Genomic DNA, 13,941 nt, shown 5'->3' on the forward strand with positions numbered 1-13,941 from the left:
CAGCCCATATCCATCCCCAACCACCTCCAGAAATCTCCCCACAGCATAAAAACGGAGGGCCGCCAGCAGCTGAATTTCGGGGCTTAGGGGGGTAGCTCCGTCGAGTTTGCCTCGACAAAGTTGGATCAACAAGATGTAAAAGCTGCTGAATTTGCTCCCATGGCAGGCGACATTTTTGTAGAATTGTATCTTTTGACATGGCAGCTATTATGACACTATCATGAAATAGTGCACATACACTAACTGGCTCCGCGGACGCAGCCGTCTTTGATTTAGGACAACTATTCGCTGTCTCGCTGCCATAGTTTGACCAAACTCACCACCATATTCATTGCCTTTGAATAGACTCCTAATTATGTGTTGCCTAATGGTTTGCCAGCCGATGTGCCTTTGTATATTATAATGGAAAAACGAACAACCATCAGTATAATGACAGTTTTATTCTTTGCATAAAAACACTTCAATTTATTGAACACTAATTGAACACTGGGTGTGGCTGTGAGCAGCGATAAGGTATAGCTAAGAGTGGTCCAGACTAACCTTATGAACGAATGACTTTACAGAAGGTATACTTAACTAAGAACGTTTTGGGAAACACGTATTAACGTAAAGGTACAACTTAAGGTATAACTTACGAACGACGTAGCGTTAAGAAGGTTTCGGGAAACGCAGCCCAGCAGAGAACTGAACAAAAGGGATAAAAGTATATATAATGGGAAAATTAACAAGACACACCTCAAAACTAATAGGTAACCAAGGCAACTAATGACAAGAACAGAAACAGAAAGGAACTAAACAGGGCAGGAGAACAGGAACAGAGAAAAACACAACAAAATGTCCATAACCGTGAAAGCCATAACCAGGGTTTGAAAATTAGTGAGGTCTGGGGAGGGGCGTTAATAATTGTGCTATAATAACACATGCAAATGCAATTTATTATATACACTAAATTAGACCTTTATTTATTGCATCAAAGTTTGTTAATACTTCACTATAGTTTAGAGGTGGATAATTTGTTTATTATTCATGCAACAATATTTATTACTTTCATTAGTAAGCATTATTATATGGTAAGTGGTCTTGCAATGTTTTGCCATGACTTTGTGAAAGGTTAACTACTAAAACTAAATGAAATAGCATATCCTTCTTCATGGCCATTGTCTGCATATTTGGCATATTTCATTCTGTAACCTACTTGTTCTACAGATCTCTGTACTAGTGTTACTATGCTACTGATTTTATTGTACTTGTCTTACCAAATGTGGTATGATGACCTCCAAGGTGGAGCCGAAGACCACCACATCCGAGCAGACAAATCTAACCCCAGGCAGATCAGTTGGCTTGATATCAACAGGAGGATTAGCTGGCTAGAAATCGCCTGGATGGTTGACAGACTTAAGAACGTCTGGAGTGCCAGCTGGCTTGCCGATGTCTGGAAGGCCGGCTGAGAGATGGGCATCTGGAGGGCTGGCTGACCGACTGACTGAAAGGCTGGTTTCAATAGACCTAATGGGACAGAAAGACAAACAGAGAGCTTTAGGGAGGCCTCCATGGCCTTTGGTTGGTCTCGGTGGCCGTGGAGAGGGAATCTAGATTGGCCTCCATGGCTGAGCTAAAGTAGACAGGGACCACCTCCGTTGTTAAATTTGAACAAACCGTAACTAACAGGAACAAACTTTGGAACTACCTCCATGGTAGCTTCTAGACAGACAAAAAAATTGGGAATTGACTTCCATGGTTGCATCAGAACAGACAGAAAACTCAAGAACGACCTCCTTAGTCGCATCTAGACAAACAGGAAACTCAGGAACAACCTCTGTGGTCAAATCTAGACAGACAGCTAACTTCCATGGTCATATCAGAACAGACAGGAGATTTGGGGGTGAACACCTCCACTTCAATACGAGTGGGAGAACAGTGTGCGGCCCAAACACACATTATGGCAGAAGGAACTCTGAATCCGCCAAGCTTAGAATGATCAGGCTGGGCACTGGCATGATGGCTATGATATCAGGGGACTCAGATATAGCACTCATGATAGCAGGAGACTCTGACTTGGTGGCCCTGCTGGTTGAAGATTCTGGCAGTAGAACGGGTAGTGTGCTGAGCTCTGGGATGAGAGCGGGCACTGTGCTGAGCTCTGGGACTAGTGCAAGCCCCTGACTGAGTACAGGGAATTGAATGGGCTCCTGGTTAATCTCGGGGAAATTAATAGACTCCGGGCTGAACTCTGGAGTGAACTCTTGGTCTGGGGGTAATAGTCATATAGACTCATGGTCTGGAGGGAAATTTGGAGAAGACTCACAGGTAGAAATGGACTCTTAAGCAGATCCCGGGGTTAGAACGGTCTCCGGTGCAGACTCAGGGGTCAGAGTGGGCTCCAGTGCAGACTCTGGGGTTAGAGTGGACTCTGGTGTAGATTCAGGGGCCATAATGGGCTAGTTAATGCACTCCAGGGCTGGAGCAAACTCATTACTGAACTCTGGGGCTGGAGCCATCACTGGACTCTGGTCAGGGGCTGGAGCCGTCACTGGACCGTGCTCAGGGCTGGAGACGACACTAAACTGGACTCAGGGGCTGGAGCAGACTCAGGAGCATACTCATAGGCTGGATTGGACACTGGAGTGGACACATATATTGGAGTGGACTCTGAAAAGGACTTAGGAACATCTGAGAAGAATTCTGAGACAGGTTCTGGAGTGGAAATGGTTGGTACCACAGTGAATCATCTCTTTTTCCTAACCCTTCTCTTTTGGGCTGCAGTTAAATGGAATGGTGTGGCTTTAGCAAACTCTGAACTGGGCTGACAATCTGGAACAGACTCTGGAATGGGTTCTTGACATGAGGACCGGTGAGTGTTAATTTTCTTCAGCATGGACTTAACGGACACGATAGGTGAATCTGCTTTCGACATTAAATCCGCACTGTTAGACACAGCCTTCCATGGCCGGGGAAAGGTGAGAAATGTTACATTCCTGGATTGGGGAATGGTGGAATCAGGACGGGCCGAGCCAAGGGAGCTTGTGATGGTCTCACTCGATGATGAGACTGATAGTTCAACTGTACAAGACGAGCCACACCATCCATAAATTGTTCAAGTGTCCCATATTCATATTTACCAGGCGACAGATGGCAGACATAATCATCCAGTCCATTGATTAAGCAGTTTATAAGGATATGATCATCCCATGCCGTCAGGTAACTGTACTCTAGGAATTTCTACACATATTCCTCTATCCTCCTGCCACCTTGGAAGATACTGCAGAGGATAAGCTCTGAGGCCTTTTGCACAAAGCAGGTTTAGTTTTTTCCCCAGGTAAGAGTGCGTTTAAGTTGAGCAAACTCTTGAGTTTTCAGGCTCAAGAAATTGGGTTGGTTTTGAGCAGGATTCGTTGCCATGGTAACTTACGCTACACAGCTACCCTGCTCCAGAGAAGGTTTTATTCTGGGTTAGAGATCGCAAACCCAAACTGGACCAATCAGCTGTGACTGACATATATCTGATACATTAAAGCCACTTCTCCTGTATCTCTGGCTCCAAATTAAACAAGTTTACAGTCAAATAATTTTAGAGACAAAATTGCCCATCGTTGCTGCTAATTATTTATAATTCATGTATTCAAATACTTATTATATGAACTGGAAATTGATGTTAAACTTTTAAATTAATTAAAATATCTACATATAAATACGTTTTAATATATACAGCTTTTAAAATGACTGAACTTGTGTGTTTTCTATTGAGCTCTTTGTGAAACTATATAAATTATTAAATTCAGCCCATTCATTTGCATAGTCATATTTTCTTCCTGCTGCCTTCTCAAACTTTTGCAGGAGCAACAGTGTTTTTTCCAGCTTTGTAAATACATTTAAATTCATTACATTTAATAAAAACATGTCTTAATCTTCAGCAGAGAAGTGAACTGTGCCGACTCTCACAAGAAGTTAATTAAACTATCCATGTTCCAGATGATTGGCTGTTACTGCATGTGTCACACACTCCAAAATTAAATCACAAACTCTGGATCAAACCCTGAGTTGACAGAGAACATTTATATCAAGCTTTGTGAGCCCACTGAACCTGATCTAAACCAGGTTGGATTTGTTTGGTTTTGTCAACTCTAAACCTACTCTAAAACTCAGAGTTTGTTCAGCTAGCTTCATGCAACAGGCAGGGCCGGACTGGGACGCAATTTCAGGCCGGGAAATCTCACACTCATCTGGGCCATCCTATACACCCACAACAAATTCTGAAACCACAGACAATCCTATTATTTGTATGGCCATAACATAAAAAGTTCTAAATCCTTGTCTGGGGCCATGGAAAATAATTAAAGGTTGTGTCTTGAACTGCACATTCACTTCCCTTTTCCTTTTCTTCATTTCCCCCAATATCTCTGTCTCTGCCTTTTTTTCTAGTACCTTTCACTTCACCAGCAGGTCTACTGTTATGAACTGAACTGAACTGTGCCCACCTTGTTGCAAAACAACCACCTCATTGCAATTTGTTAGCACAGAATGTTATTTATCTTAAAAATTACTTAAATACTCAAGATTTAACAAACCTATATTTCAAACAAATATATTGAAACCCATTTTCTAAAGTTTTTACATTATTTATTTCTCAACCCACAATGATTTTCTCTGTTGTGAATGATTGATTGTGACCTTACATTTTCCCTTTTGGCATTGTCATTCTCTCAAACAGTGAATAATGGACACAGGACATCAACCAATGATCTTTTTTACATCTAGCAGAAGGAGCGTCACAGACTGAATTATTCAATTTGTTTCCATCAATGCTGAGTTTCTCACCAGTGCTGTGGGCTCAGGCTTTTTTTTACCTGCCATGATCTGAAATATACCAAACAAACACTTTTTTTGTATTCCCGGTCTAGATACAGCTGTAAGGTTTTATAGAAATTTCAAATGAATGCATTTTTTACCCAAAATGTATGTAAATACATGCATGAATGGATGTGATCCCTACTGAATAAACCAGTGGGAATCTGTGCTCATGTGTTTTGACAAAAATATTAATGCATAGAAATTATAATTAATTACGGGGGAGACATCAAATAAACATATTTCAGAATATAAATCAATAAGACACGCTGAATACATTAATTCAAAATAAATAGGTCTGCCAAAAATTACAATTCAAAAATAAATTGTAAATTATGATATCGTGTGGCTGGGTTGTTGCTAAGTGTTTGCTTACCTATAAGTCAAAATGCCCACATGCCAAGTATCTATTATAATCTCGTCTAGGGTACCTCCTTCAGTCTGTGGTATGTTTTTCACCTGTTTATTTATTTATTTATTTTTCTTCCCCGTTAGGTGAAAAAGCCCAGCCACTTTGCAAAGTAATAGTTCATCTTCCCTCACAATTTGAGGTATCATTAATGTCATTAACACAAATAGTGTGGCATGAGTTACACACTATACAGTTGACCTCTGAGTGAACCCTGAGTAAAAGACATGGGTTTACACACCCTTGTGCTCAATAGCTAATGCTAATGAATGTCAGTGTTCGCTGTCCAGAGCATTTATAAAAAGAATAGACAAAGCACTGGAGGAGGAACAGCTCTTGTGAAGCAGATAAATTGTTGATGGGCACACTGGGCTGGTGGGAAAACCTGACATCTGATGAAGAGTGATGTATTTCTATAGAGTAGATCTATCTTTCCTCTTTCTGTTTGGTCTGTCTCTCTTATATTTGCGGCTTCTCAGATACGTATAACACACATACAGGCACATCAGTATTACATTTGTTTATTAATTATTTTTTTCTAATACAATCGCCAAGACCCATCTCCCAATATTGAGATCACTTTTTCAAAACTTCTCTCACAGTGAGCACAACAGCAGTCTATGTGAACTAAAGTGTGGATCATTTATCATTGCTTTGGCCAAAACTCTATGTACCTACAGGTCAGTTTTAAAAACAGTTAACCTGAAGTTCAAAACCTAATACAAAACTGAATAAGACAGCAATTTACTACATTTCTACAGTTGTATCTTGTTGAAATCTATTCATTTACATTTACATGTAGTCATTTAGCAGAAGCTTTTATCCAAAGCGACTTGGCGTGCGGTTCCTGAGATGCCATTTTCCAATAAGTTTGACAGGAGAATCTGGTGGTTCACCGTATCAAAAGCAGAGGATAGATCCAGCAAGATAAGTATAGATAATTTGGAAGCCGCTCTTAGGTCTTAGGTCTTCAAAAACTGAAAGCAAGGCAGTCTCGGTCGAATGTCCACTTCTGAAGCCAGATTGGTTGCTGTCCAGGAGGTTGTTCTCTGAAGGGATGTGTTAACGATGTGAGTGAGTGCAGGTACAATGACAGGAGAAATGGCTTGAAGGAGATGAGATGGAATAGGATCAAGCGGACAAGTAGTAGGATGATTGGAAAGGATGAGTTTAGAGACTTCTGCCTCAGAGAGTGGAGAGAAGGATGAAAACGAGTGTATGTTTGCTGGTAAGATGTGTTTGACAGTTTGTGGTGTGGTAAATTGTGCACAGAGGTTTGTAATTTTATTAATGAAGAATGTGGCAAAGTCGTTAGCTGTTAAAGTCGATGAAGGAGAGGGAGGAGGAGGACAAAGGAGGGAGGAAAATGTTTTAAAGAGCATGCAAGAGTTAGGTGAATTGTTAATTTTGTTGTGATAGTATGTCCTTTTAGCAGTGGAGACATTAGCAGAGAATGAAGAGAGGAGTGATCGATATACATTAAGCTGATCTTAGAACGATGCTCATGGGGAACATCAGATAGCCAAGGGGCAGAAGAGGTGGTACGAGCTGGCCTGGAAGACAAGGGGCAGACAGTGTCTGAACAAGACGTAAGTGTGGAGCAGAAAGTATCAGTAGCACTGTTAACATCAAGAGATGATAACTGTTCAGGGGAAGGAAGCGAAGATGAAACCATAGCAGATAGCCGGGAGGGTGAGAGTGAGTGTAGGTTGTCGAAAAGTGACATGTGGAGGGCTATGTGTTGTGTCAGGAACCATGTTGAGGTTAAGAGGGAGGAGGAAGTGATCCGAGGTGTAGTAAAGGATTATATTTCCAATCATTAGAGATAAGCAGACCAGTACCTCAACCTCTTCCAGTCAGTCGGGGGGAGTGGGAAAATGAGAAATTATTGGAGAGTGCTGCAGGTATAGCATTGCCGTCTGGTTTGATCCACGTCTCTGTCAGGGCCATGAGGTTTAGTCTTGAATTACTTGTAATAGAAGTAATAAAATCTGCTTTGTTTACAGCAGACTGGCAGTTCCAGAGACCAATAGAAAAAGAAAGTAGTGTATTAGTAGACATAGGCAAAGTGCGCAGGTTGTTAGGATTGCGCTGCCTACAGTGTGTGATACATGGTTTGCGAGTGGTAGTAGGGATCTGGAAACACAGTAAGATTTGGTTATAAAAACTGAAAACAGAAGGGAAACAAGTAGTAGGAAAGAGAATGATTCAAAAGCGATACTTATGTCCTTTGCCAGTGTCCCTGCTCAGTGGAGTCGAACGGTAGAGTCGATGGTCTTTACACTCTTCGGTCTTAACACGAGGAGGGCTTCACACAAGGGCTGCCACGGCCGCTGCTGTGGTATACTAAGCTTTTTATATTCGTCTAACAAAACTCAAATTGAATTCAGCCGGACACACTTTCCTGTTTATCACAACAAATGGCCAAGCAAAGCGAACGACACTGACAAGGTACGCAATACAGTACGAGACCAAATGCGATTTCAGCACGTCTCCACACAGTAAACAAAACAAGATATTTATATTTATTCTAAATCTAAAAAATTAAAACCTATCAAAAAAAATGTAGCTGAACACCTACACAGGCCTATGCAGTCATTCAATTTCATTACCATCAGTACAGAAGGGAACAATTTAGGGATAATTTTGTACTGTAAAGTAAATATGGACCATATAACATATACTGCAGTGAACTCTAGACAGTAGAGAGGTGTCATGATTGTTTTGTAATAAACACTGTAATACACTAACTGTTGCTAGTGTTTTAGGTCATTGTTTTATGAGTGACAAAGTGTGTTTGTTGGTTGACAACCTTTGCTAGTTATGGAAAAATGACTTAATTCGAGACATGCATGAATTATTTTGGTAGTTTTATTGCATTTTGGATGTTAAATTTAGTGCTGTGCCAATCTGAAGGTTGGTAAGGAGAATTGGTTGTATAAACCATATCTCATGAGAAAATATAACTATTTTATGAGGTGGTGTTTTCATATGAATTCGTACATTGTGATTTGTATTTGTAGAAAAAAAAAAGCATAAAGCTCCACCCTTAATCATTCCCCTAAATTTAACAGTCTGTGGGGCGTAAGCAGATCTTTTTTAAACATATGAATGCAGTCGTACAAATTCATAATAATTAGCCACAAACTTGCCAAAATGTAAAATAGTTACGAATTGTTCTGAGATTGTATTGGTTGTAGGCTTGTGAGACTGGTTCGTATGACAATGCATAAAGACATTAAAATGCATTGTTAATGTAATCTTGATCAGAACAAGAATGATTACATTCCCTTTCAGTTGTAATCCCTTTGCAGTTAGTTTGGCTATAAAATCTGACTGAATGAGCCACATTCAAAGAGACCACAGATAAAGTAATTTCATTAAGGTCAAGGGTTTTATCATTTTAGCACTCCCTGTATATTAGTGTCTTCATCTTTGTCCTCTGTAGAAAATTAACTCAAAAGGGAAACGTATATGTCACATTACGCTGTTGAGGAAGCACAGGAGGCATGAGTAAATGAGAACTGTCTTTAATCAAGGAAACTCAGGAGATAATCCACAACAGGAGCTTGAGCAAAACACACATCGAGAACGCGTAGACCTGACAAACACAAACTGAACAGACTAGGACTTTTAAACACAGGGCAATCAGGGGAACACAGGTGACATCAATGGAACATAATCAAACTAAACGAGGACAGGAACATGACCAAATAAGGGAACACAGGAACTGAAACGGGCAAAACATGACACAGAACAGTCCAGAATCCTGACAGTATATAAATAATTGCAATTAATTATTACAGTGGCCTTTTAACTTCTAGCAAGGTCACACTTCCAGGGGGTCAGTGAGCCAATGGTATCTTAAACTTTTGTAGGGAAAGTTTACGACACTTTGTCTCCTAGCAGGGTGTTTTGCATATTTGAGTGTGCTGGCAGTTTGTGTCCCTTCATGCTCTGAATTAATATAACAAGAATACAATGCATGCTATGAGAAGGTGATGTACACCAATGTGTAGGGCATTAAATGAGGAGTAATTTGATAGGAAGCATGATACCAGTAAGGTTTCATTATCTGGGGGTTCAATCATAAATCATACATAAAATGGTACACTATACAAGAAACACTATACAAGAAAGTAATGATCACACACATAATGTCCTGGACATATATATGTTCATTTATAGAAGTTTTTCTATGAATGAATGGGGAAAAGTCCCTTTTTATGGGCATTATGTGTCTTTCCTATTAGGAAATGGAGTGAGAGTTCCACATTCCTTTCAGCAATAAAACCAGTGTTATCAGATGATTTGTCAATGCTTGCCATGGTAACCAGCAGTGGTGTAATGTAACAAAGTAATAATACTTCGTTACAGTACTTAAGTATATTTTGGGAGTATCTGTACTTTACTCGAGTTTTTATATTTCAGCCAACTTTTACTTTTACTCCACTACATTTCCTAATTAAAATGTATACTTTTACTCTGATACATTTCCCCGAAGCATATTCGTTACTTACTACAAAATAGTCAGATGTCAGAAGAACACGGACTGCAGGAAAGCAGGTTTGACGAATCAGTGGTCTGGCGCTTGCAAGTTATGCCGAGTTAACACTGCACGATTTTAGCCCGATTTTTCACTCGCCGACAGGTTTTGCGAAATCGCCGACAAATGCCCGAAATCAGAGGCAAATCGGTGCTCGTTCACGCGAGTGACAATCACGCAGTGTGAATTATCAAAGACGCGATCTGAGGGAATCGCCGACACGTCGCCGACGCCCGTGAAATATTTGGCATGCTAAATATCTGGAGCTGTCGGCGATTCACAATCACACTGTGTGAAATGAGTTCTGACTGAAAAACACATCGGCGATGACCTACAGCCAATGAGAGACCAAGATACAGGACAGCGGAAAGTTCGGGGAGGAGTTATATGAAAAGTAGTTTGCGGACCAGTGTTGCCAAATCCGCGATTGCCGCCGGTTGTTTTTTAGGTCAGCAAGTTGAAGCGACCCCAATAACGTGATATTTAGGCCCTGGAATGTGAATTGTACCGGGAGAACCCCGCCAAAAAAATGTGTATTTTACCCCCCGAACTGGGAGACCCCCTCGAAAGCAATTGGGCTATTTTCAGGGCTAGTTTTGAGTAGTAATTGGGCGGGTTTTGTAGCGAAAACCTGGCAACCCTGCACCAGACAGAGCTGTCGGTGATTTTTCCTATTGTAAAGTCATGCAGTGTGTAACCTCCTGTCGTCATTCCATCGTGCAGTGTGAACACAGCAACAACAGAATGCTACCCCAGATAGTCATTCAGTGTGAAACCAACAGTGATGCGACGTCTTTGAAAATCGTGCAGTGTGAACTCGGCATTAGACTCCTAAAAACACCTTTGCTCATGTGCAAACAAGTGCGTACACAACTGCAGATGATTCATTTTCCACTCAAGTCAAGTCTGGGGTGTGCGATACAGCATCGTCTGTGATAATATAGTAAGTGTTGTTGTAATGATGTGCGATCTGACATTATCAAGTAGGCTATATCACCAGATCACACACTCAGTGCACGCACGTTGATTTATTAGTCTATTAAAACTCAAAATTCCAGGCATTCTCAATTGTAGATGGCCAAAATGCTTCTGTATGCTTTTTATTATTTATATAATTTAATATAGTTAACTTAACTTATATCACACAAAGAGTACCGTTTTTCTGCAGATATCAGCATGAACACAGTTAATAATCATTTTATACAAGTTCAGTAAAGCAATAAGTGACTTACGTTTCAGACATAATATTGATTGTTTTTGCTCAATTTTGCTAACGAAAATAGTTCCAAACAAAGATACACTGTTTTGCGTCTCTGAGCAATGGACGGTGTTTACTTATTGAATGAATCAGCTTTTTGAACAAATCGGTTGAATAAATGATTCAGTGATTAACTCATTAACACAGTCAAATGCTTTGTTTAGAAAACTTACGAGTATACTTGCAGTATAAAACTACTAAACTAGTAGTTTACTGAGACTATACTTCAAAGTGTACTAAAAATGCTACTACAAGTATTTAATTAGTAAACTATCAGTATACCTATAAGTTCACTTTTAGTATAGTTGCAGTACAAACTAAACATTTTGATGTAAACTAGTTGTGTACTCAAAGTTTACTACTGTTATACTTAAAGTATACTTAAAAGTATAGTTTTATATACTAGAAAGTGGGCCAATTTAGTCCCAAGGAGTATTGAAATAGTACACTTACAAGTATACTACTAGTACACTGATATTTGTATACTTACTACATAAAGTATACTTAGAAACATACTTGAACTTTACTTAAGTATATTTACTAAAATAAACTTGAAGTATACTACTTTTTGGTAAGGGTTACATTGTACTATATTGTTGTTGTTTATACTGCTGGCTTCTCACTGAAAGGTGTTTATACCTTGTTTAATAACAGATCAAGTCTAATCTCATGGAGTTGCTGCAGTGTACTGCTGCCATAGTGCTTGTGCCATTGAGGAATATTTTCCATTAAAAATCATGAGGCATTTCAGTAGGAGAACACCCAAAAACATCAGCATTGAGCGTAGCCTTAAAATAAACCAAGCACACAGTGACTGCAGATGCTGATTTAATGAGAATCTGTAATTACCTTTATAATGTTGTGAATATTCATTTTCACATTCTGTTTACAAATAATATCAGATATCTGTGACTAAGCCTCCATCTTAATTACCTACAAGCTTTGTTCCTTGGAACATAACACAGCTCTACTTACTCTTCAAAATAAATAAAACTACACACTTAGACAGGCATATACTATCGCCCCAGCAGGGGTGATTACATTTTATTGTGCTTTGAGTAAACAGGCGAACAGCTGTTTAAAAGATATGTAGACTGTGCTAGTGTGGGTGGCTCATGTGAAAGTGCATTTAATACATACAATGGTCTCTGACAATTAAACTGTTTCATAATCGTATTTGCACCTAGCATTTCACGTTAAATATAATTAAATATAAAATTCAAAAATAAAATTAAATGTAAAATAAAAAAGGCTATATATATTTTTTGTTTATATATAAAATATTAATATTTATATATACTATAAATCAGTGGTCACCACCTAGCCCGCATGGAGTCTCTGAGTCGCCCGCCAAGCACGTTCTATAAATAGCCTAAATTAGCGTCGGGCCATAAATTATATCATATCGAGATAAAATTTATGTTAATAATGATGATAAGCTCTGGACATATTTACTCAATATGGATTAATCACAACAGAAATAAATGTTACAGCAACCAGTCAGTGCATGTCGCTAATAAGTCTGCATGTTCTGTGTGAATGCGTGGAGTAACGTTAGCTTCATCTGAAACACAAACTCAAACACACGTAACTCGCGGTGTTCTCAGCGTCTGCGTCTCAATATATGAGGACATGAACACATGCACTTCATCTTCAGAGCTGCTCTGAGAGTCACTTCACCAGCTTTATGCAGTTTCATTTGAGAAAAAATACCGTCAAATACACGCTGAAACTAAAACTAAAACTGAAAGACCTTCACGACAAACCGTCAAAATAAAAGTCCGGTTTAACTTGAAATTATATGACTGAATATATTACTACTGTATACTACAATGCAATTCTCAAAGTAATAATACAATTATTCTTTTTAAGGAATATCATACAACCAAGTTATGTTTTATTATTATTTATTTATACAGTTTGTTGTGCAGCATCATGTCTGATAAAATAAAATAAAAAAATAAAAATGCAATGTTTTGTTGTAAATGGATTTTTATTTAATTACATTTTAAAAGATTGATTAAATTGTTAAAGTTTTATTAATTAATTTCACTAGACATGTTTTTACGATAAATTTGTACTGAATCATATTAAATTAAATTCAAGGCATTAATGATTGCCTACAAAACCACCACTGGCTCTGCAGCCCTTTACCTAAATTCATTACTTCAGAGTTATGTGCCCTCTAGAAGCTTGCGTTCTGCAAGTGAACGGCGTATTATTGTGCCATCTCAAAGAGGCACAAAAAAATCCCCATTATAAACAAGGCATTTGTTGCATCCAGTGGGGACATAATTACGGATTATAATGACTTATACTGTCTTTTTACGCGTTGCGTTGCATCGCGCCGCGTAAACATAAAACCATATCTGCATTTGTGATCGGAGAAATGACAAACAACAAGCGCTACTCTACACTGCTCAAAACTCGCGTTTGAATCGTCAGTGGCAAATCCTTTAAATATAAAAAACGTACTTACAGTCTGTGAGTCAGAACAGCCGTCATTGTAGTCTACTCTCCCAGGATCAGGAAACAGTCCTCCATAAAATGTGCTGCACACATCTGAATATTTGGGTTGAACTGTTCTGGAACAGTGTTGTAAATACAACTTAACCACTGATTTCTAGTCGTGTCCTCTTTTGGAAGACCAAACAAAGTAGTTTCGCTTTCACAACGAAACAGCGTCACACACTGCGGCCTTGAGTGAGTGGAGGCCGGAGGCCTAGAGTGAGCCACGGGCTAGAGTGAGCGGAGGCCGGCTTGAGAACGGTGCGGCTGGCGGATTCGACGAAGGAGCGTCCGGAGGGCTTGCGGCAACCACATGTGACGATCCCGGGCTGGACTCCGCTTCGTCCACGGTGAAAGCCGATCCAGCGATCCACA

The 13,941-nt window shown here is 39.5% G+C and overlaps 1 protein-coding gene across 1 annotated transcript in view; it reads right to left on the bottom strand.

The window, feature by feature from the left end:
- Positions 1–13,941, bottom strand: part of LOC107655876 (uncharacterized) — a 33,106-nt gene that overhangs the window by 3,136 nt on the left and 16,029 nt on the right. The window contains exon 2 of the mRNA XM_016443486.1: positions 1,257–1,506. The gene's annotated coding sequence lies outside the window, so the exon portion shown is untranslated. The remainder of the gene's footprint in view (positions 1–1,256; positions 1,507–13,941) is intronic.

Source organism: Sinocyclocheilus anshuiensis, unplaced genomic scaffold, assembly GCF_001515605.1.
Source record: "Sinocyclocheilus anshuiensis isolate Anshui unplaced genomic scaffold, SAMN03320099.WGS_v1.1 scaffold1309, whole genome shotgun sequence".
NCBI classification, from domain to species: Eukaryota; Metazoa; Chordata; class Actinopteri; order Cypriniformes; family Cyprinidae; genus Sinocyclocheilus; species Sinocyclocheilus anshuiensis.